At 36.3% G+C, this 22,090-nt stretch overlaps 1 long non-coding RNA gene across 1 annotated transcript in view; it reads left to right on the top strand.

The window, feature by feature from the left end:
- LOC311435767 overlaps window positions 1–19,970 on the top strand; it is a 105,137-nt gene extending 85,167 nt beyond the window's left edge. Inside the window, exons 3-4 of the long non-coding RNA XR_014692394.1 lie at window positions 5,205–5,288; window positions 19,737–19,970. This is a non-coding gene — a long non-coding RNA (uncharacterized lncRNA). The remainder of the gene's footprint in view (window positions 1–5,204; window positions 5,289–19,736) is intronic.
- Window positions 19,971–22,090: the final 2,120 nt, after the last annotated feature.

The following is a 22,090-nucleotide window of genomic DNA, read 5'->3' as shown; positions in this document are numbered from 1 at the left end:
ATTTTTTGGATGAATGTTTCTCATGTGCTTATGTCCTTACAACATAAACTAAGCTAGTCTTATACTGTATTTTGACACTGCTGGTCGGATGCAGTTACACTATAAACATTTTAAATGTTTAGAGATATATTCAGTGATCTTTTCTACCTCATTCTACAACTAAACAATTGTTATGTAAACAGGCAATTGACCTGTACACTTATCATCAATCAGCTAAGTAACAGTGATATAAATCTGTCTAACCCATGTGAGTAGGTGGCATATTCTATCTGCTATTTTTGAATTGCTCCCGTTTTCTTACTGGAAAATGTTGTCAGGATTTTGATTTGATTTGAGATGAGCAAGACCGGTAGTGGTCTGGCTGGTGGCTGGTCATTAATGTGTTTCCTATGGATCAATTCTACAGCTGGTTCCCTTCAGCATTTGTATCAATGATCTGTACACAGGAGTGGGATTCATCCTTAGCAAGTTTGCTGATGATACTAAACTGGGAGGTGCTGATGACTCCCTGGAGGAACAAGAGGTCTTGTAAAGGGATCTAGGTAGAACAGAGCTTCAGGCAATCATCAACATCATGAAACAACAGTTCAACAAAGGCCAATGCTATGTTCTTCTTCTGGGATGGAGTAATGCCAGCCACAGGTACAGACTGGGAGAACAGTGGCTGGGGATGCTGGCTGACAACAGGCTCAACATGAGTCAGCACTGTGCCCAGACAGCCAAGAGGGCAAACTGCATTTTGGGATGCATTAAACATAGCAATACCAGACAGTCAAAAGGACTGATTCTTCTCCTAGAAAAACCAGACAGTCAAAAGAAGTGATTCTTCTCCTGTTGGTGAGGCATTGGTGTGGCCTCACCTTGAATACTGTGTGCAGTTCTGCTATACAAAAAAGATGTTATGATCCTTGAAAACATCCAGAAGAGGGCAATAAAGCTGGCAAAAGGGTTGGAAGGCAAGTCCTATGAGGAGAGCTTGTTTATAAAAATCTTTTATAAAGAGGGCTTTATAAAAAAAGAAGTCTCAGAATACTTCTAGTATACCCAAAGTTCACTTCAAACTATATTCCTTATATAAGTATGTTAAAAATATGCTACTTGATTGTGAGAACTTTCATGCCAAGTTCCAATATAGAGAGAATTTTAAAGCTAAGTCATAATCCCCAGAAAATATAAGTTCAGAATGGAAATGCTGACAGACTTCTAACTCTGCCCACTGCAGTACTGTTGGCATGATTTGCTACGCTACATAAAGGACACTTTACAGTTTCCTTTTGACATTTTCCTCTTGAAAAGACAATGGGGCTCATTTCAAGAAGGTGGGTCTTTTGAATAAAAATAGATTTGTTCTTATAGTATTATACCCTGAAATGAAATTCTGTTTATTCGCTATTTCTTCCTTGTAATCATGTTAGACTTCTCTGTGAGGACTATATTTTGCATGTTGAAGCTGTCAAGAAGCAGAGCAATGGCTTTACCTAATGGGACAGAATACTGGGGATAATAAGGTGTATCAATGCATTTCCTAAGACATGAATTTACTATGTTATCCCAAAGACAAGCCATTGTTCTTTTTCCAACTAGTCTGAGAAAACTATCTTGCAGCTTTTTATTTACTTATTTAAATTTATTTTTTATAAATTGTTTGACCATAGAGGGAAGCAATATTATAACACAGGTCATGTTAGATTTTACTCTTTTAGTTAGCAAAAGAATAATTTGTAAGGAGTTCTGTAATCTTTGATAACAAAAACAATGACATTTCACTAACAATAAGTTTATCTCATTGCAAGAATGTTCACCTGTTTTTTAGAGTTTTTTTTTTTTTTTGTCTATTTTTTATTTACATAAATTATTCATAGTAGGCTCACAGGGGTTTAATGTGCAAGCCCTATAAATTTTCAGTTTCACACTACTTCCATTAATCTAAGAATCTATTTGATAGCTAAACTGCATAGCTTGTTCCTAAGTATAGTTGTTGTCAATGTTAATCTTCTGGAGTATTGTGTGCTACATATACCAGCATTGGAAACAATAAATCAAAATAGAATATCCTGGAATGTAATTTTCCAAACCACTTATTAAAATCTGCTTTATTAAATATATAGGAGATATGATTTCTATAGACTCAGACTGATATTGTAATAAGTAATTCTAACCTTTTCTGTTTATCCACAGATTAATCTTTATTTTTTTCCATATGATGACTACAAATATTTTAGATCTTATGGAGCAGATGCATATTATACCAGTCTCTTTGATCAGTGTGAGAATCTAGGAAAGATTTTCATCATCAGTCATATAGTTACATTTTTAACCATCTTATATACATACACATTGCTTATAAATATCTATTAAGATATTAATTTACTATATGATAAAAAGATGGCTTTAATTCAGATGACAGAAAGGTTTCTGTACATATCTTTTATCATCCAACATTTAGCAGCTTGCAAATCAGACTTGTAAGATTTATTTGTGATAAATGAATTTACTGTAATACATCACCAAATGTGTAATAAGTGATGGAGCTATTTGACATTTTCAGATGTGTTTGCCATTGGTCGCCAATTGAAATCTATAGGCATTTTATCAATGAGATTAGTAATTTTTTTAACACTAAAGTTGATAGAAGCATAGGTAGATAGGCTGGTGCTGCAGATTTTTAAAAATGCTTTCCTACATTTCTTGACTATGCTGACTTTTTCTTGACTATGCTGACTTTTTCAGCAGTCATTTTTCTGCATTATGTAGATTCTATTTCATGAAGATATTAAAAATAATATGATGGAGAAAGCTTTTTTGACATCGAGAGCCAGTACCAAATTTCTTCTGACCAGTTCTGTATCTCTTTCATTATGTCAAAAGACCTCAGCTGTCCAGTTCCGAATCCTTTAGCTATAAGATCTGTTTGATTTTTGTTAATGAGCACTTTGTACAGTTGTTATTTTTATATATATATACTTTTTATTTTATTTTATTTTATTTTATTTTATTTTATTTTATTTTATTTTATTTTATTTTATTTTATTTTATTTTATTTTATTTTATTTTTTGTTAATGGCATAAGGTTAAAAGAGAAGTTAGCTTATAGTAATCACACAATCTTTGAGAACAGAGGAAATTGAAGTTTTCCAGGAACTGCAGATCTCTGTTCTTCAAGGATTTCCTCCACAATTAGAGGTAAATTTCCTTCCCAATTCCTAATAGAATTTTCCTTTATAAAACAGTATAGTTGTTTGCATTGCTTATTTTAGGTTGCACAGGTATGTGTGTGGTGAAGTGCAGATAGTTGTATTCCCACACTGTGTGTGTAGTGGGTTAACCTCTTCTGTCTGGTAAGTGCCCACCAAATTTCTCTCTCACTCCCCCTCCTCATGAGGGCAGGGGCAGGGGGAATATCCAGGAAAAGTTTATGGGTCAGGATAAGGACAGGGAGATCACCCACCAATTACTGGCATAAGCAAAACAGACATCTTGGGAAAGATTCATTTAATGAATTGCATATTAGAGTAAGATAGTGTCAAGAGAAAACAAAACTAAAAATACCTTTCCCCACTCCTGGTTCTTTCCAAGCTCAGCTTCACACCTTCATTCACAACTCTTCTGTTTCTTCTCAGCCTCCCCCTGGAAGGGGGCTTGGTAATGGCGGTTGCAGTCAGTTCATAAAACTTCATCTCTAACATTCCTTTGTCACACTTTCCCTCTGCTCCAGCATAGAGTCTCTCCTTTGGAAGTTCTCACAGGCTGCAGCTCTTCCACAAGTGCTCCAACATAAGTCCATTGAACATGGCACAATCCTTCAGAAACACAGTGCTCCAGTGTGGGTCCTCCACAGGCCAGACCATTCCTGCCAGAAAACCTGTTTTAGTGTGGGCACCATAAATGACTTCTCATTGTTTTCAGTTTGCTTTACTTCCTTTTTTTTTTTTTTTTTTTTGGATGTTCATGTTAATTGTATGTAATTAATAATGCTTAATTTTATAAATTGTATGTCCATTTCTTTTCCATCTGACAAGATATGTATCTTCTGATTGGTAGCACTTGTTCCAATATTTTGTCAAAAACTTTCATAAGAAACACCCTTTATCTGACCCAGTGCAACACCATATTTTGTTTGAAATTAATATTCAGTTTTGTTTAACAGTTACAGCTGATCACTCTTTTTAGACTTCCACAACTGAGACCAAGGATGCGTACTTCTTTATGTCCTCTTTGCGTTCTTCTGACAGCATGCAATCTTTAGTCTTGATTTAACCAGCATTCCTTGTACAGAAATCAACCCTCTGTGAGCACTTTTGTCAAAACTACTGCTACAATCAAGCCTGAGACATCTCAGGAGAAAGCTCTGAATTGCCATAAAATCCTCATCTACACTGCCATCATCACAACACTGCAGTGTGAAAGTCTTTCATCATACATAGTGCTTGAATGGCTTGATGGTTCTTCTAAATTGCTCTGGCTTATGGTAACAATAAAGTTCTGGAAATCTATCCTTGCTGCCGTAAGCAACTTCAGCTATTTCTTTTTTAATAACTGTACCTGTTATTTGAGCTATTTTAGCCTTCTACCTGGATTTGGCTACTCAGAGATTTGATGGTTTATCATAAAGTATATAATATGAGTGGCATGTGGCCTCAGAGCACTTGAAACTCTAATACTAGTTTTTCATGTGTTGAGACAAATGGCTTCAGTTCCATGTTTCTATCCCTTATTTTAAATCTTCCCTCAAGTACAGCATTTGTCACTGTTAGCTAAATTTCCTATTCAATGAATGTGTTATAATAATATCAGCCAAACAATTCAAATATCAATATAACTTTTATATTAATATGTTCCCAGGATGATGCTGTGTAAGTGAAACCTTCAGGAAACACTGCTGAGTGATGTCAGCTGTGAAGTGCCTTACCTATCCCTTTTGTTAGCATTACAGAGTCATTAAAACTTTCCCTTTTCAAGGAATTGAGTTTGGTTTCAAAGGTTTGGTTTTTATTTTTTTCAGTCTTGAAGAAACACAGCTGTAATCTGAAAGGTTTTTGTCTTTTTACTGTGATGGACTGAAAAAAAAAAACAGCTGAAAAATAATCAGAGATTGTCAATGCAATAATTTCTATTTTCCCCACATCTTTAAATTATGGTTGCATACACAACTTTCTTATGCTCAGTGAACAAATTCTAACTGTAAATATCTATTTAACTTTCAGGAAGGGACAGAAATATTAAACAAATTGCACTCTTGTCATGAGGATTCTGTAAGGTTTTCACGGCATGTGTGGAACTCCCCAAAGGTAAGCATGGACTGGTGCTAATCAAAAGCTACTGGCTGGTAAAAAGGAAATTAGTCTGCTTCTTCCTGAGAATCCCAAGGGAAAGTATTTCTATGAGCTCTTAGGAATTTCATTTTTGAAATTTCATTTTTGGTTCAGAGTTGAGCTTGTTTTTCTGCCATTCCCAGCATCTTCTCATAATGATGCACTCCTGAGTAACAATAAAGTTTGGATAGTTAGACATGCTACTCTGTCCTTTATATTTGCTTCCATAACTATAGACCTGCCTTGCAGATGGAGACAAATAACTTCTGCTGTCACTGGGCACTCAGTTTTGAGTGGTATCTTGGGCAAACAACCCTTGAAGCAGCGACCAGATAAAATGGGGTTCCAAACAAGCCTGTTCCCCTTACATCTTTGTGAGAAAATGTTTGCTGTGTTTTCTTTGTCATCCAACTTACTGTTACTGCTAACATTACTACTGTTAATGTTACTGCTTTTCTTCCACTCATCAATGGGTTGCATACTGCTCGTATAACATGAGTAAATAGACACAATGATTTCTGCAGTGGCAGAAATTTCAGAAGTTTCTTCTGATGTATGTCTCTAAAGTTTATATAAGGATAAACAGCAGGAAATGAGGCTGCAGAGACTACTCATTTGTTAGGATGCTTGAGGATGCATCTGTACAGCTTCCCTCAGCCAGTAAGCAAATGAGGTCTGTCAAGCTATATTAAAGTCTGATAATTTGAATCTAGATTATATTTGGTTTTAATAACTGAGGGCTATTTAAGATCTGTTCTGCTGATTCACTGTTGCTAATAATGTCATGGTCTTCATTTAACAAAGTGTCTCATTCTTGGCATGTGCCACTGTAAATAATTCTTAGCGGTCTGTCACATTTTTTTTTTTTTATGCCACTGACTCTTAGAATCACTCTTCATTTCTGAATTCTCACTGAAGACTCATACAAATACTAAGGTGAAAATAGAAATCATAAATCAATTGAGAAAATTCTGACCTACTTTTTTGTCTCTTTCACTCCTCTTTTTCTTTTTTTTTAGTGCTTTAATACCTCCCCAATGTGGCTAATCCATCATAGTAGTTTCAGTCATTTATTTACTTGCTATGTTCAACAGTGCTTCTTCGTCTCTGATAGCACTGTATTTACATCCCAAAATCATTACTGATTTTTCAGTCCTGTTATACACAGTCAGTTAGTATAGTTTTACCTTATTTCCAGGCCCTATGAAGTTTTTTTCACAGATTTTGAGGTATAGTCTAAAGTTTCTTTGTTGACCAGTAAGGAGAAAAAAATATCCTTATGATCACATTTAAATTGGATATGCTGACTGCAGGACAGAAAGTGCAAAGATTCAGGACTTCTACATCTGACTACACCTACTACATCTGATTTCTGAATATCTGACAGGTTGACCTTGAAAGAGCATGCCTCTTTCTGTTACACAAGATCTTTTGTATATACATCATTTATTAACATTTTGCTGTTCATGAGAACCAAAAGAATGTCCACTCCTCACAGGGATATCTGTTTGTATGCAAAAATAATGGTATGTTTATAGCAGTCCTTATCCTTCTGTGTCATACATTGCAGACATTTGTTAAATACAGAATATGACTAGCCATCATATCAGAAGTATTTCAAAGCCCATAAAAAAGTTGTCAAAATGAACAGTTCTGTACTGCCATCATTAAGAATGTGAAACATGGAAAATTCTGAGGCAGGAGGCAGTTGCTCTCACTACTTATTTAGAAATCCAAATAATCCAGCCATTAGTAAAGCATATTGAAGAAGTTTAAAGAAAATGATGGATATGCTGATACATCTCTGTTCACAACTACAGTAGAGAAAAAAGTAATATTTCTTTTTTAACAAAAATCAACTGATAGTTTAGAACCAAAGACATAAATAATTTCAGATTACAATGGGAGAAAAAATAATAGTAATTTCAGAAACAGAAGAACAAAAAGAACCATGCAGCCACAAGTAGCAAAGATCACTTTTAAGAAATAAGGAAAAGGAAAAAACACACACAAACATAAAATTTGTGAAACATGTTTTTCACATTTACAACTTCCACCACAAGTCTAGCTAAGAGCACAACACACTAGAAATTCAAATACCTCTAATGCAGTAATGGAAAAAGTAACTGCTTTAGGATTCATACTCCACCTCATTACTTTTATAAGTTCCAGCCATGAAATAAAATGCTGGATTTTTTTTTGTTGTTTTAAAATTACTGAGCTGAAGAGTATGCTCCATAATTCTCAATTTTGTCGTCACCAAGAGAAAATACTATAGTGGTTTAACATGACAGGTAGACAAATGGTACAGAGACTTTCATTAAATCTTCCTTAATTCATTGACAAAGAGTACATTAGAAATCATTGTTCTTACTTTCAAATTTTCCTCTGCATAAATGTCTGAGCAGTAAAATCCACTAAAATAAATAAATAAATAAATAAAAGACAGAGCATAGAAAATCATGGCTAGGAGAATAAAGAATGTGAGAAATTCACATTTAACACAGAATCAACACTGTTCTGAGATTTGACCCAGATACTAAATCCAAACTGTATATATAGCCTGTCTACAAGTATATTCTATTTACACTATGCACTTCATTTAGATTATGATTCACAATAACATAAAAGTGGTTAATACATCATTTTCTCAGCCTCTAATCAAACACTAGAATAAAAGGCAATGTTATCAGACTACAGTATAAGAAATTTACATTTGCTAATTGCCTGCTGTTTGAATTTCAACCATTCTGAAATTAGCCACATGTGCAAAGCAAACCAAACAGAGAAAACTGTTATAGAAGAATTTTTACATACTATGTTTGGCAGACTAGAATGAGAGCAAGGCTTTCCACCAAATCTTTCCACCATTCATCATTACTTATTAAGTTGTGTTTAAATGAAAACCACCCTCCCTCTTAAAAGTAATAGAAAACCCTGCATTTAGATAGATGCAGTTCTGTGGAATGGGACTCTCAGTCCAATTTATAGTGGTAGAACAAAAAGCAATATTGAAAAAAATACAGCAAATATTTTGGGTTTTTCAGCCTGAAGACTAAAAATGGAAGAGTGTGAAAACTATAATCAAGTAAAACACTTAAGTGCATAACTTTAAACACAGGAGTGTTTACTCATGATTTAAACACTTCACAACCAATAAAACTATTTGTTTACTTTATCTGACGCACAAATTTTTTGGCTTTGCTGGTCAGAATCAGAAAAGTGTGACTAATATGTATAAAGGACTTTGGCTTCCAGGGTTCTCTACTAATGTTGTTGAAAAAATATTATTATTATTTTTTTAGTATTCAGTTTATGTTCATTTCCAACAGGAAAATATATATTAACAACTAATAAGTATTTGGATTTTTATGAAAATGTCAGTAGTCTCAGAATGCTCATAAATGTATATATTTAGCTAAAATGAAATACTGCTTTGTAGACAGTATTTCATTCATTTATTTAGAAAGAGCAAAGAGCAAAGTTACTGCTGTGACATAGGCAAGAACAGACAAGCATTTGGCTATTGAGGTAACAGACAGAACAAAATTACCTATTTTATGATAGGTAATTATGATAGGTTCATTGATAGCCAGTAGAGATTCAGAAATAATGAAAACAGACAAACAAAACATTTTAAAAAGCTGTAACAGTTTACCAATACAAGTGAACTTCTTACAGACCTAATTGTATGCCTGCAAAAACCAGCACATATAATTTTCTGTAGAACATATAATTTTGTTTGTTTCATTTTTGTTCAACTATTTGTGAGAAAAACTTGGCCATTCTATGATTCTACAGGATAAAATGGTCATTTTTACATTGTGTGGCAAAACTGTGGTAAGCTTGCATGAGGTGGTTTGGACTGATATTTCCCTGTGCTTCTGTTTGAACATGACAAAATATGTCAGCTAGATAAATAAATAAATAAATAAATTTAAGGAGAAGCAATTGTTTCTGCACGTCTTTAAGGCCAAAATATTGAATGTTATTTTAGGACACAAATGTTATGACTTACTTTTTCTGAGAGCAAATATGAATTTTATAGAAATATGTAAATATTTATATGTATTTAGAAAGTCAGTACAGAAGTGTTACTGCTGCTCCCACAATTACTGTCTGTTCTAAACATCAATCTATGATGTCCCAACAAGGAGTCCCAGGGCGGTTCTTTTAGAAGAACCATTACTTCAGAACACCTTACTTGCAAGAACTGAGAAAATGTGAGGGGAAAAAATAAATAAAAGATTTAAAATAGGCACAATCCAATAGTTCTATGAAACTCTGAGATGTGGGAATACTTCTGAAATTCCAGATCCATGTTCATATTCTGACTGCATATCATGACAGAGTGCAATACTCCTTTTCTCTTTCACTGCATTCAGAACTAGCACACACACATACGTACACACTCATTGTCATTTACACCTTTGCTGTTAATTACTTTTAATGTGTAAAGCTTGAGAACATAAGTGGATTTTTTCACCTTCTTCCTTTGTCCATAGAAATATGTCTGAACCCTACATTTTACATACTTAATATGAGGGATTAATTGATTATCTTAATATCTTTTCTAAGTCTGCACATTTTGACATTACACCATAATATTCTTTAAAAAAAAAAAAAAAAAAGGCAACTAGATACTAGATAACACTACTAAATACTAGATATTTTGAAATCCACTTAACATGGTAATTGATTTTCTGTTTTCAGAAACGAAAAATAAATAGACATAATCAGAAATCCTAATTTTCAGCTGTTCCTGAGAGTTCCTGTCTACAAACAGGCAGTTTTAGCCAGTGAGGTACCTGTAAAATTACAATGAAATGCAAGACACATTAATATGCATTAGCATATTAGCCCAAATGTTTGAATGGCAAAGACTATGGCAATGAGAAAACCTCTGTGAATTTGGGAAAATCAGAAAAATCCATTCATGTCATGAGTGGAACTTCTCAGCTGTAAGACTGCAGTAATGCCACATAACTCTGCCTGCAATGGTAAATGAAAATGACTTTTCAGGCTGAAACTATCAGGAAAAATTGTTTTGTGATTCTGCTGTGTAACCTTGGAAAGCCATTAAGAGCTAGATTTAAAAAAAAAAGGATTAGATCATCTATTTCCTAGCACAGAATCAAAACCTTAGTTACGTGCCTAGAATTTGCCAGAAAGAGACTCCCCACATATGGACTTCTTAGACAGACACTCACTTGATTATACAGTAAAAAAATGCAAACCATGTCTAGAAAACTTGGAGTACACATGGAGACTAGGCATCTAGCTTGCTAAATGCCAGCGGTGTTTTAAAGCCAGTAGTTTTAGTTATATGGGCCTCAATCCTGTTTAAAGGTGCCAAAGCACCTAACTCCTTTTATAGGGGCTCAATGTTATTTGGCTGCATGCCTGAGTCTTCCTTCCTCCTTCATTAAAGTTTGGTACCTCGAAGCCATGATGAGGAAGAAAACTTGAGTACATTCAGCAGAAGAGTTCTTAGAATATGGCTGTCCTCTATCTTCAGTTGTCCTCTGTAAGGCCTGTGCTTTTACCTTGTCTGAGTGTGTTGAATGGTGTAGAAGAAATCACATTTCAACAGCATCTGGACTACTTACACTGAAAAAGTTCTTTTTGTTCCATATAGAAATGCAGGAGGATTTGTTCCCTAAATTGCTGGTTGCTGGACAAAAGAGACAGAAAAGAAATAATAAAATAATAAAATTTTATGGCCCTCTTAATTATTATTTTCTTTTGTCTTAAACAAAAGTCTCTTAAACAAAAGTCAAGTGTCCTTACCTGAAGAGCCACTTTTTAGCTTAGCATTTAATAACATGATTTAAAATGTGCATATGCTGAACATTATTTGATAGCAAAAATGACATTCCCAAAGACAGTGCAATGAAGTATAAAGGATAAGGCTCAGTAGGGGTACATATCTGTCTTGTGAGCAGCAGATAAAATATCCATTTCTTGCAAGTGTTCTCATCCTTTCCAGTCTTCAAGTCCTTCAGCTATAAAAGCTGCAGTTTGATTTAATAGCTTTTCTTGCAACTGAAAATAAGTGTTTTAAGTCTTTAATATGTGTCTCAGAACTGCTATTTTATTTCTGTCATTTAGTCATGTCAAGTTCTTCACATTTTGACAGCAAGACCAAACAGTCAATCGCTTGCCAACTTTTCCTTTCACAAGAAGAAAAAGAATATAATTGTATTCTCTGTACCAAAAGAAAAAGGAAGGGAGGGAGGGAACAACAACAACAACAACAACAACAACAAAAATATGTATATATATATATAAAAAAAAAAAGGCTCAAATCCATAACCGTATAGAAATGCAAAGATGAAAAAATTTGCAGGGCAGATACTTCCCTGATTGCAATCTGACAAAAAAATGGGTGTATTTATCAGTTCCTCTGATGTAAAATAACTACATTAAAAATCTGCAATGAACTGGAAAAGAATTTTTGTTTTCAGGAACAGCTTTCAATTGACCCTTATTAACATAATTTTCCTGCACAGTACCCTAGCTAAGGTACAGAACAAAATGCTCACACTTTCTGCTGGAGAAGTAGGCAAACACTTAGTACAGATAACAATAACTGCTGAACCTGTTGGCAGGGGCTGAATATTTTGCAAAGTCTCTCTCTCCTTGGTCAACAGAGGCACTGTCCATTTACAAAATGGACATTTTGTCCATTTGAATGATCAGAACTCACTTCTGATCTTGCCTGAATTAATATTCACACAAGTACAAAGCTGATTTGCAATACTTTTTCTTTATGCTATTTTTAATGAAATATGTTTATATAAAACAGCATAGCTCTGCATATGAAACATTCATATTATGGAGGATAAATACCTTCTGTGCTCAAAACTAACTTCTTTGAAAGTCAATATTTATTTGAACCCTCCTAATTTAGTCTTTCTTTCCTTCTCTTTTGGACAAAATGCACCGGGGACATGAAGAGCTATAGAACTGATGTTGTACAGAAATAAAGACTAAAGAACAATTTATATTTAAATATAGGTAAAGTAAATTGAGGCTAGAAGTAAATTGAGGGTAGCTGCCTTGCAGGCAACACAGTGCAGCCAAGAATACTGTAAAGTAGCATACTTTTAAAACTACATATATATTTTTCTTTGTGAACGATGAAGAAGGAATGTATATAGATAAGACATGTAAATATTTTAGATCATTACAAAAAGTTGCAACAGTCCATGATGCATTTAGAAACAAAACTGAAAAGCTAAATAGGTTCATAAGGAAATATTTTTTTTTTAAGGATGATTTTTAGAATGAAATTAGAATTTGTAATTTTGTACTTCACTGCATTTAATCCCTTAATGACACCTATTGCAAATCATATGACAACAGTACACAGAAAAAATATATATATTCATATACAGATTTAATTCATACATCACAGAAACAGATTCAATCAATAGTAAAGTGTAATGTAGTGAATTCTTTCAGGAATGTGAATCCAGACAATTATATTTTATTTTTCATATATATTTTTTTTAATTTGCCCATTTAAATTACTGGGGGGTGGGGAGGGGTGGAGAGGGTGTCTTACCTAGGCATTTATTTCTTCTTATTAAATGATAGTAGGACTCAATGTTGCCTGCAGAAAATATTTAATGATGGAATATTTTTACTTTTGGTCTTTACTAAGAAAGCTTCATATTTGGAATCATTATTATATTAGAATCCTATTTTTCTTCTTTCTGATATCAAAATTCTAAACTTCAATTTATGCATGTACTTGATTCAGTGAGCTGTAAGAGAAGAAAAGCAAAAAGTAATTTTTAAAAGTAATATTATGTTTATCAAAATTTAGCCTTATAATTTAGTCTTTAAAATCCTTTGTTATTAACCCATACTACATAATAATTTTCTAGCCATTTAGTTTGGAAAGACACTTAAAATTGAAACTACATTAATATAATAGTTTTTCATTCAGCCAATTCATGCAAATTTCATGAGTGAAGTTATGTGAGATTATAGTTATCACAATTCTAACTACTGAAAAATTAGTATAGACACGATTTATTTGCCATTCAGAAAAAATGAACAGGGAGAATGTATGGAATGCACTAGCCCATGGCATTAATCATAGAATCATTAGGGTCAGAAAAGGCCTCCAAGATCATCTCGTCCAACCATCACCCTACTACCAAACTCATCCACTAAACCATGTCCCTAAGCACCACGTCCAACCTTTCCTTGAGCACCCCCAGGGATGGTGACTCCACCACCTCCCTGGGCAACCTGGCCTGACTGAGAAGAAATGTCTGGGTTAGAAACTGGCTGGATAGCCGGGCCCAAAGAGTCGTGGTGAATGGAGCCAAGTCCAGTTGGAGGCCAGTCACTAGTGGCGTCCCCCAGGGCTCGGTGCTGGGGCCGGTCCTCTTTAATATCTTCATCGATGATCTGGACGAGGGCATCGAGTGCACCCTCAGTAAGTTCGCAGATGACACCAAGTTAGGTGCGTGTGTCGATCTGCTTGAGGGTAGGAAAGCTCTGCAGGAGGATCTGGATAGGCTGGACCGATGGGCTGAGGTCAACTGCATGAAGTTTAACAAGGCCAAGTGCCGGGTCCTGCACCTGGGGCGCAATAACCCCAAGCAGAGCTACAGGCTGGGAGAGGAATGGTTGGAAAGCTGCCAGGCAGAGAAGGACCTGGGAGTGATGGTGGACAGTCGGCTGAATATGAGCCAGCAGTGTGCTCAGGTGGCCAAGAAGGCCAACGGCATCCTGGCTTGTATCAGGAACAGTGTGACCAGCAGGGCTAGGGAGGTGATCGTCCCCCTGTACTCAGCTCTGGTGAGGCCGCACCTCGAGTACTGTGTTCAGTTTTGGGCCCCTCGCTACAAGAAGGACATCGAGGTGCTTGAGCGGGTGCAGAGAAGGGCGACGAAGCTGGTGAGGGGCCTGGAGAACAAGTCCTACGAGGAGCGGCTGAGGGAGCTGGGCTTGTTCAGCCTGGAGAAGAGGAGGCTCAGGGGTGACCTTATTGCTCTTTACAGATACCTTAAAGGAGGCTGTAGAGAGGTGGGGGTTGGCCTGTTCTCCCACGTGCCTGGTGACAGGACGAGGGGGAATGGGCTTAAGTTGAGCCAGGGGAGTTTTAGGTTAGATGTTAGGAAGAACTTCTTTACAGAAAGGGTTGTGAGGCATTGGAACAGGCTGCCCAGGGAAGTGGTGGAGTCACCATCCCTGGAAGTCTTCAAAAGACGCTTAGATGTAGAGCTTAGGGATATGGTTTAGTGGAGGGCTGTTAGCGTTAGGTTGGAGGTTGGACTCGATGACCTTGAGGTCTCTTCCAACCTAGAAAATTCTGTGATTCTGTGTGATTCTGTCTCCTAATTTCCAACCTGAACCTCCCTTGGTGCAACTAGAGGCCATTCCCTCTAGTCCTATTGCTAGTTATCTGTGAGAAGAGGCCAACCTGCAGCTCCCCACACCTTCCTTTCTGGTAGCTGTAGAGAGCCGTAAGGTCTCCTCTGAGCCTCCTCTTCTCCAGACTAAACAACCCCAGTTCCCCCAGGACTTGTTTTCTAGGCACTTCATCAGCATCGTAGCCTTTCTCATGACATGTTCCAGGACCTCAATGTCCTTTTTGTACTGAAGGTCCCAAAACTGAATACAGTACTTGAGGTGTGGCTTCATAAAAAGTTTACACTGTGACCAAAAAATTCTGGGACCTAACAGAATTTAGAGATTATGAAGAAATATAGTCACATTTTCTCCATTCTTTCTTCCCCATCAATCTGCTTTTACCAAGCTGGACAGCTGAGCTTGACCACAACTGCTCTTTCACTCCTCAAAGGGAAAGGGCAAGAAAATACAATGAAAAGGGCTCAAGGGTTGAATTATGGGCAGGGAGATCACTTAGCAATTATTATCATGGCCAAAACTGACTCAGCATAGGGAGACTGATGTAATTTATTACCTATTACTAACAAGCCAGAGAAGTGAGAAACAAAGAAAACAAACTAAAAAACCTTCCCCCCATCATCTTCCACCTCCTCCCACTGAGTGGCACAGGGGAAGGGGGAATAGGGGCTTTGTCTGCACCACTCCTTCACTGTCACTCTCTGCCCCTGCTCCAACATGGGGTCCCACCATCCTTCCCAAACGGCCCCTATGGGCTTCCCACAGGCAGCAGCTCTTCAATAACTGCTCCAACATGGGCCCGTACCATCTGTCAGGAGCAAATTGCTCCAACACAAGTCCCCCACAAGGCAGCAGATCCACCTGCTCCTCTCCACAGGCTACAGCTCCGGCCTGGAGTCTGCACTAGCAGGGGTCCTGAACAGGCCACATCTACCTGAACAGGCCTCCTTCAGGCCACATCCACCTGCTCCACTGGGGGCTCCACAGGCTGCAGCATGGAGATCTGCTCCATGTGAGACCCATGGGCTGCAGGGGAACAGCCTGCTCCACCACGGGCCTCTCCACAGGCTGCAGGGGACTTATGCTCTGTGCCTTGAGCACCTCCTGCCCTCCTCCTGCAGTGACCTTAGAGCCTGAAGAGCCGTTTCTCACTTCTCCCTCTCTCAACTGTTGTTGTGCAGCATTTTTTGTTTGTTTGTTTTTCCCCTTAAATCTGCTTATCCAGAGGCCCAACCTACCTCGCTTATTGGCTCGGCTCTGAGCAGCAGCAGGGTCCCTTTGGAGCTAGCTAAAACTGGACCTTATCTAACATGGGGCAGCTTCTGGATTCTTCTCAAAGCGGCCACCTCTGCAGCCCATCACTACCAAAATACTGCCACATAAATCCAATACAGAATGTTAAACACTCATAGAGTAGAAATGCTGGTAGAAGCTTTTTCCCTTAAAGCACTGTGAAGATATTCTTTAGGAATAACATAATAAAATGCTTGTATTGGAGCTGGAATATCATAAGTATTTTTAAATAAAATATAGGTAGCAAATGTTGTCTGATTTATAAAATTTTGCTCAGAGTATCTGAAGACCGCCATTCCTATTTTATTTTTATTTTTTTAATTTGGTTTTGTTGCAGACCAGATGTGTAATAGTAGATAAACCATTGTATGTTCTTTTACATAATTTCCTTCAGTCCTCAGACATCTTTGTAGCTGATGCAATTTCTTAATAAATTCTTGCTGATCCTTGGCTTTTCTGACTGCCACCTACATGAGTGCTTCAAAATTCGACTGCAACAATAATAAAGTATGGATTATCTCATGCAGATATCACAGAATCACAGAATTGTAGGGGTTGGAAGGAACCTCAGGAGATCATCAGGTCCAACGCCCCTGCCAAAGCAGGTTCCCTAGAGCAGATTGCCCAGGTAGGCATACAGACAGGCCTTGAATATCGCCAGAGAAAAAGACTCTGCAACTACCCTGGGCAGCCTGTTCCAGTGCTCTGTCATTCTTACAGTGAAGTTCTTTCTCATGTTGGTACAGAACTTCCTGTGATCCATTTTGTGGCCATTTCCCCTTGTCCTGTCCCCACAAACCACTGAAAAGAGGTTGGCCAAATCCCTCTGTCTCCCACACTTAAGGTATTTGTAAATATTAGTAAGATCCCCCCTCAGTCTTCTTTTCTCCTCCTACGAAACATGCTCCAGCCCCTGTATCATCTTTGTGTTCCTCCACTGGACTCTTTCAAGGAGATCTCAGTGTTGGTTTTTTTTTTGTAGTGGGGAGCCCAGAACTGGACACAATACTCCAGGTGAAGCCTGACCAGGGCAAAGTAGAGGGGGAGGATCACCTCCCTTGACCTGCTAGCCACGATCCTTCTAATGCATGCCAGGATCCTACTGGCCTTCTTGGCCACCAGGATACACTGATGGTTCATGGTTAACCTGTTGTCCACTAGGACTCTGCAGAGCTCCTATCCAGCAGGTAACGAAGACTAATGTGGTAGGCTATTCCTGAAGAAGAAGATGCTTTGATCCACTGGTTAATTTTTCCCATCGAAGCTGAAAAAATTATTTCAAATTGCAATTACAATTGCAATGGTTGGATCAGTCCTTATATTCATACCACCCAGCTTAAACTTATAGATAACATATGTCAGGAGACTTACCTGAAACAAATACAGTCAGAAATGAAATATAACTTTTGGAAAAAACACCCTGTCTTGAGATAGAAATTTTCAGAAGGAATGCAATGCCTTTTAAAATTATTTAGATAAATAATTGAAGTACTTTTGGATAAAGTACTCTCTGTTTTCTAGGGGAAAGTGAAGTGTCTTATTTAAAATCAGATTATTTTTGAGGCTGTTGACCTTGTTATAATTTGATATACTAAGACCCCTGATTCTGTTTTCTATGTCAGTATTCCCAATCTGTAACAAAATTACCCACTCCCTTTTCTTTTTTTTAACTATGAGAAGCAAAAGAAATTGTGTTCCCTGTGTTGTTCAGTAAAGCATATTTAATTAGGCATAATTTGCAATCCTTTGATCATTTTCATGGTTCTTCTTTGCATTCCAAAATTACTTCAATATCCTTCTTAGCGGCAGAAATCAGAACTGAACTCCAAGATCCAGCAATAATCAGCAGTGCCAAATACATACCATCTGCTATAAGATATTATCATGTGAATTAATCCAAGTTAATTTATGAGCATATCAAAGTAAAAAATCATGAACAGCTGATTAGTCATTAAGTTTTTTCAAAGTCATGGCTTTCCAAAATACAGTATCCACCCTTCAATTATGATTCTTTGTTCCCATGTACAAGGCTTCATATCTGCCTTTAGAAAAAATGCATACTGTCTTCTTGTATCCCTCCAGAACTGTTTATTCTATATCACTAGTCATCTGCTTCCTTATTTTATACTTTTTTTTTTTTTTTGAATTTGTAGGCATAGTCAATAATGAGTTTATGTCTTTATTTGGTTCTGCTTTGATTCTTCAGACTATTTTTTGATGAAAATGTTGAATAGCTCATAACCAAGATTTGATCTCAGGGCCGTACAATACATACACAAATTACATTCAAGGATGACTTTCCATTTTCACCCCCAGATAAAACTTACATTATTAAAATCTATTTATTATGCACTCTGCTTCTTAATTAAAGTGTAATTTTATATGAAGCAGTATAAAAATCCAAGTGCATTAAAACTTTATTATCTTTATCAACCAAACCTGTAGTTTCAAGTTGATTTTAATGAATTCAATTTTCCATAAACCAATGCCAATTGGCTTTGATACTCTTGCCTCAAGTCTATTCTCACCAAAGTTACATTGCTTAGAATGGATATCAGACAAATTTTTACAATCTATGAAATGCTTGTTTCTAATAATTCCTACAGAGACTAGAACTTTCTAAACACCATTACATGCCTGAGATCTAAGGGGAATTTTCTATGTATCATCCTCTTCCTCACGTACATTTATAAAGCAAATGTAAAAATAAATAAATAAATAAACAAACAAACAAACAAACAAATAAATAAATAAATAGAGTCCTCCAGTAAGCCAACTAAAGTAAGGTACTCCAAACTGCATACTTCTCTTAATGGTGAGATGATGAAGGAAAAAACAATACATGACAGACCCTTATAACTTTTCTTAATTAGATGTGTAATGAAAGCAGTTGAGAATCAATGGGGAATGTGGCTGATAATCAGTTACTTTTAGTGCTGTCAAACTCTGATTTACTCTCATTCTCTAGTCTTTCAAGACTAATAGAAAATCAACTCTACTGATCTATGTAAATTCTTGCTTATCTAGAATCATTATCTGCTTGAACTTGCCAGTTAAAATATCCAAATTTTTTAGTTTCTGGATTTCATCTCTTTTTAATGTTACTTTATCTTCTAAATCACTTAAGCTACACTAATTTCTCACTAATTCCTTCCTAAGTTGGCTTGATTTTAAGATTCTGCAAATTTTGTTTTAGATGGAGTAACTTGTAAAACCTGGTAACATAATCCTGAACCCTTCATGTTAAATTAATTAAATATTTCTGATTGAGACATTATTGAAGCTACAACCTTGAACTTTTTTTTTTTTTTTTTTTTTTTTTCCTTTTTTTCCTTTTTTTCCCTACATTTCCCAATTCTGGAAGTTATGACAGAGAAAATGGAAAATGAACACATGCACACATGACTCTACATAACGTGTAATAAATTAATTCTCTGACAGTTCCATGTACAGTTGTGCATAATAAAATCTGTACACAGTAAAAGTATATACTGTAACACCAAATTTTAACTATAAATATTAATACTGATTATTTTTTTTCTAAATAAAACTACACGTTTAAAAGCAGGCATGTTTATTTCCAAAAGAGCTATTCATACAAGTAAAATAAAACATGACATGAATCAAAAATGTCACTCACAGAGAGAATTTCACACACAAAAAAATATCTTGGGATTGTTGGATGAATTGTGGGATTGTACATTTTCCTTGAAGAAATAAAGGTCTTTCTTTTCACAGAATCACAGAACAGTGGAGGTCACCTGGTTCAACCACCTGGCTCAAGCAGGTGTACCTACAGCAAGTTGCCCAGAACCATGTCCAGACATCTTTTGAAGATTTCCAAGGAGGAAAACTGCACAACCTTTCCTCATTTGAGGGACAGGTGACAATTCCAGAAGTGCATGCCCCAACTAAGCACCAATAATTTGTTTTCAAACCTGTGTTCATTGCTTCCACTTTATCTAAGATCCAGATAGATTAAGAAAAAAAGTTTTTTGTCCTCAAAAATTAAATAATTAAAATTAAAGACAGATCTCGGAGTGTTTCTAAGTATATTCTCTCTGCATTCTCTGCAAACTTTTTTTTTTTTTTGGGGGGGGGGGAGGGGGAGGGAATCAGGTTGGTTATGTTTTGTTTTGTGCAGAGAAGGGCAACAACACAAATGTTTTTCTTTATTCCAGTTATGCTGCCAGACTACATTTCCATCATTGGGTGATTTGAATGCCAAGTCACAGTCCACCCCAGGCAGGGTGCCAATGAGTACAAAAATGTGCTAGCTATCGCATGGCAATACTATGGCATGGTATAGAGGAATAGGTGGCAACAGTTTGGGAGCACAAAATACAAAAATAAAAATTCTCACTGTACTGGTGGGGATAACCACTACTCTTCCGTAAAGAATCAAGCTATAGTATCTACTGCACCCCTGATTTTATTATATAGCCTTTAAGTTCACAATACATAGAACTACTACTGAGGAATACCTCTATTTGGGCTAGGTAACAGCCCAGCAAGAATGAAAGAATTAACTTTCAATTAAATAGCTCAGGAACACAAGTAGTTAGTATGCCTTTCTGTCTTTTCAGACTTATGACGCTTTTAACACATTACTGTTATAACAATTATTTTATTTCCTTCCTTCCTTCCTTCCTTCCTTCCTTCCTTCCTTCCTTCCTTCCTTCCTTCCTTCCTTCCTTCCTTCCTTCCTTCCTTCCTTCCTTCCTTCCTTCCTTCCTTCCTTTTTTATTTGATTATAATGTAACAAAATATGCTCGCACCTGTAATTATCTAAAGCATATGCATTCCCTTAGGAGTACATGTAATGCAATCATTTGTTTCTGCGTACCAGTCTAACACATATACAAATTACTGCAAAGGTTAATTGGTAATCCTGCATGCTGTGCTTACATCACAGGGAGAAAAAGGCACTATTTCTGACCCTAATATCAGTACTATCGATAAGTGTTAGATCCTCATTTACCCTCATACTGCTGCATCACCAGAAGGTAATAACAAACTATATACCAACAATAAGATGTCTCAAGCTGCCACAATATGGATGGGACTAGCTGTAAACACAACACTAGCTAAATCATAGACATAGATTTTTCCTCCACTGGTTGTGCATGAAGGTAGCCAAGTCTACGTATCCCTATCATTAACCTGAAACCTGCATGTTTTTTAGGGATGTATCAAGGAAATAATTACAGTATTTACCTTTGTATATTTACTGTCAGTGAGGAGGTGCTGTTGTCTCAGGCATGGCTTTGTTACCTCATTAATTAAAGCACAGTTCAAACAAGAGCTGTTATAACTTTGAGCTAATGAATAGGAACTGTATCAAAATTAATCTGTCAGTCTGTGAGCTGTCCATTTTTTGAACCAGGTAATGGAAACAGGAAAACTAAGTACAGAATCACAGAATCACAAAATTAACTAGAAAGTACAAAGTACACTAGCCATTGTCTGCAGCATGAAAGGGAAAAAAAATAATAAAAAAAAAGCCACCACCACCAACAAACAAACAAAAACACTTGGATTTCAATAAATATTATTCATTACCAAATATTTTTTGTTAAATTGTGAATCTGGTGTCAGTGAAGCAGATACATGTATGTTTGTATCCCAATAAACATGTTCATATGAACAAAAACAATTAAAAGTGAATAACATTTTAAAGAACATTTTAAAGAATTGAGATATTTATTAGAGTATAGCTATACAACCCTTCTGCATTGCAAAAGCAGCCAGATTTCATTAATCATTTTAGTTTAGCTTCCAAAAGTATCATATGTGAGTCTTGCTAAAATTTCTAAAGACTGATTTAGTTCTCTTTTCCCTTTTTCTAAAGAGACAAACTAGGTCATGCTGAGTACCATATTGCTAGGTTACTTCTAGTCTTTAATCTTACACACATAGCTATACATATTTCCAACACTGAAGTTTTCTGATGACTGCAGAATTGGCCAAAATGATCCCTACTTATTTGAGGTAAAGAGCCTCTAAAAATACAACCAAAATATTGCTTTCTTACTGCTTCTACTATTCCAAAGGCAACTTTTGCATAAAGCAAGCCAGAATCTTACATGGTT

This window comes from Aythya ferina (assembly GCF_964211825.1).
Source record: "Aythya ferina genome assembly, chromosome: 4".
Lineage (NCBI taxonomy): Eukaryota > Metazoa > Chordata > Aves > Anseriformes > Anatidae > Aythya > Aythya ferina.
Note: the sequence above shows the minus strand (reverse complement) of the source record. Positions and strands in the feature narration are given on the sequence as shown.